General features: G+C 54.6%; 1 long non-coding RNA gene across 1 annotated transcript; it reads right to left on the reverse strand.

Moving 5' to 3' along the window:
* Window positions 1-475: 475 nt before the first annotated feature.
* Window positions 476-2,399, reverse strand: LOC108504965. The gene is made up of 3 exons (XR_001877327.1): window positions 2,189-2,399; window positions 716-1,033; window positions 476-557 (listed from the first exon to the last, which is right to left on the reverse strand). It is a non-coding gene; the product is annotated as an uncharacterized LOC108504965 (long non-coding RNA).
* Between the last annotated feature and the right edge of the window lie 1,168 nt (window positions 2,400-3,567).

A 3,567-nucleotide genomic window follows, 5' to 3' on the forward strand; every position in this document is an offset into this window, starting at 1 on the left:
ATTATAGAGAATCCAAACTATTAACTGAGAGCTCTCCCCGAGCTGGCACAGGAGGTGGGAATGTGCTGCACGAGCCCCTCCCAGCAGCTGCAGACCTGTTTGCAGGGTCTCATCCAAAGCAGCAGTGCTGTCAATCACAGCCCCTGTTTTGGGCAGAGGAGACAGATTTTTTCCTATCAAAGTGACAGGTACAAAACCCATCCCCGACCTTTGCTCCCCTGAGCTCTGCCTAATGCTCTGGAAGATCCCCACAGCCAATGGTGGTCTCCAGGTGAGTATTGAATATTGAAATCTTGCATTTTATAGCTGAAATAAAAAAAAGAATATGTTCATTCGGGGGGGGGGGGAGTGCTGACACCATCCTCCAGCAATCCTTGCTTTCAGCTGACGCTGCTCATCATGATTAAATATGAAATTTTTAATACCAAGTTACCATGACCATGAACTTCATTTTTATTGCAGAGTATTCACAAGTGTCCTTTTGTTCATTCCACATCACACAAGCTGCTGGACTCCTGACTGGCTGCCTGGTGGTGAGTGAACTGCCCTGAAATTCCCTTTAAAAAAAAGCAGAAGCAACCTTTTTTTTTTTTTTTTTTTTGCATTTATCATTCTAGCACTGTGGGTTTGTGCAGTATCAATTAGCTGTGTTGATTTTTCAACTCTTTAAACCACCACACAACCACAGTGGTGAGGGGCTTAACCCAGCTCTCACCTTCCCTCATCCTCTGTGGTGCTCATTTATCTCCAGGCAGGTTATTTGCAGAACAGGAGCTGGCACTTTGTCTTGCTGAGCTCAAATGCAGTTGCCGGGTTGGCTCTGAATCTCTCAAAAACTTCTCCATGCTCTGGCCACACTTTCTACTCTTTCACCACAGATGAAAACATGGGTTGTGCCTCCCTTGGTGACATCAGAAATTGGTGTGAAATTGTGGTGAAAACTAGTGGCAAATGTTTGCCCAAATGCACAGTGTCTTCCCCAGGCTGAAGGTGTACAAAGCCTTGTCTGTCTCCAACAGCCCTTCCCAAGCTCCTGGTGATGCAGCTCAAACAGAGGAACATTAATCATCAGCCATTTCTCCCCGAAGCTCCTCTTTGCAGGTCGTGGGAAATGTCCCCCTGTGGCACACAGTTAATTAATTTGTGCCTGTATGCAGGAGAATAATTGAGTCTCTTTTTTTTCCCCCCATGTTGTTCAGTGAGTCTCTTCACTGCTCACTCTGCAGGGCTGAGCAATAAGCCCACCTTCACCTCTGCTGGGGGTGAGGGGGATCTGTGATGTCTCTGGACTGCTCACTTGTGTGGAAGTGTCCAAGGCCAGGTTGGACAGGGCTTGGAGCAACCTGGGCTGGTGGAAGGTGTCCCTGCCCATGGCAGGGGGTGGAATGAGATGGGCTTAAGGTTCCTTCCAACCCAAACCAGTCTGGGATGCTGTGATGATTTTACAGCTCCCACCCCATCTCACACGTGGATCCATGAGCTCCAGGTCCACTGTGTGTGGTGGGTGCTGGCCATGCCCTCCCCCTGAGCATCACCCACCCCTGGCAGTGCTGCCTGTACTGCCTTGATCTCTGTGGGGAAATCACAGAATCCCAGAAAATGCTGAGCTGGAAGGGACCCACAAGGATCATCAAGTCCAACTCCTGGCCCTGCACAGGCCCATCCCCAGGAGTCACCCCCTGTGCCCCAGAGTATTGTCCAAATGCTCCTCGAGCCCTGTCAGCCTCGGTGCTGGGCCCACTTCTTTCATTCAGGGTCTGGAGGGATCAGTCCCAGCGCTGTGTCCCAGCTCCCCAGCCCAGGTCCCCATCCCTTCAAGGACCCATTTCCCATTCCCAACATCACAGAGCTCAGCCTTGGTCAGCCTCTGGCTCCTCATTCCCCTCCTGTTTGTGCTGTGTGTGACAGAGCTCTCCCAGAGCCCATCCCAGGGCCGTGCAGCTCTGGCAGGGCTGGTGCTGCCCTGTCCTTGTCCCCTCCCTCAGAGCCCATCCCAGGGCCGTGCAGCTCTGGCAGGGCTGGTGCTGCCCTGTCCTTGTCCCCTCCCTCTGCTCGGGGCCACAGAGCACCGTGAAAATCACCCCCCACCCACTGAGGACACCCGTGAAAATCACCCCCCACCCACTGAGGACACCCGGCAACCCCCTGAGGCCTCCCTCGGGCTGGCAGGGAGCACAGCCCTGTTTACCCTCAGCCAGCCGCTCTCCCGAAGCTGCCCTTCAGCTCCAAGGAGATGTTCATTTGACTCCCCCCCTCAGGGAGTTTTCCTGGCTCACTTTGCTCCTGGAACCACAGCCAAGCTCCACAGGGTCGTGTTCCTGCCCACGGTGATTTGTGCTCCACAGCACGACCCTTTGAGCAGCAGAGCCCTCGTTCCAGTGCCACACAGGTGCAGAGCTTTCCCTCGGGCCTGCGGGGAGGGACCTTTGGCTTCGACCCTTCCCGTGTCCCTCGGGAGTTTCCACAAAGGAGCAAAGCACCTCAGAGACCTTTTTATGTGCAAATATGCCAAAAGCAAGTGACTGCTTTGCTCTGCCCTGAGACGAGTTTGCATTGCAAGAGGAGCAATCCTGAGTGGGCCGGGGAGGTCCCAGAGCAGGGGAGGCTGCACAGGCTGTGCCAGGGCTGTGCCTCCCAACCCCGGGCATGTCCGTGGCTGTCACTGCAATCCAGCCCCAGCCCTGCTCTGGGAGCAGACAGGCCCCGGGTGCATCCAGCCCGTCGAGCTGTCACCGTGGCAGAGTGACAGACACGTTACAAGCTGCCAGACAGACAGGGCTCAGCACCGTCTCCTGATCCGGGGGCTCAGGGCAGAGCAGGCGGGAGGATGAGCTCAGCTCAGACTGGAGCTGAAACCAGGCCAGGAATTACACCTGCAGCCCATCTGCACCCCCCCCTGTGCCCAGGGCTGCAGCTGCAGAGAGGACACCCCCACGGACCTGTCCACAGAAGTGCTGTCCCAGCACAGCACGTGCCTGAAAGGCCTTTTCTCAACCAGGCCATCCATCACTTCCAAGCTGCAGGTCAGAAAGGTGGCTGTAGCTGCTCTCCCTCTCCCTGTGCCTCCCCAGGTGAGCGGGGCTGCCCCAAACAGGTCAAGGAAGCTCAGCTGGGCAATGCTGTGCTTTGCACCTGCACAGGTATTTCAAGAGCAGCACCAGAAAATAAGGGTGTGAAAGGAAAGCTCTGCAGAGCAAACCTCCTGCTTTGAACCTCCTCTGTTCACCCTCTGGAAAGGAAAACAGAACATGAAAACACTTCAAAGAAAACCCTCCACCAGCCAAAGCTGAGCTGGTGAAGAGCTGGAGTGGGAAGTCAGGCATCCCCACATGTGAGAGCTCCTGTGTCCTGCATCCCACTGTGAGAATCACACACTCTGCTGGATAAAAAGCACAGGGCAGCTCTGCACGGTCACCTCTACCCCATGTGGGATGTGCTCAGCTTTCCAGCTCCAGCCCTACTCCCTGAACCATATCAGAGTGCAGCTGTACCACGGGGTGAGCAGAACATCCATTAGAACACATTCCTCTGGAGGAATGGCTCTGATATTAAGGGTCTATCAATAAT

Source organism: Lepidothrix coronata, unplaced genomic scaffold, assembly GCF_001604755.1.
Source record: "Lepidothrix coronata isolate B3197 unplaced genomic scaffold, Lepidothrix_coronata-1.0 Scaffold180, whole genome shotgun sequence".
NCBI lineage: Eukaryota > Metazoa > Chordata > Aves > Passeriformes > Pipridae > Lepidothrix > Lepidothrix coronata.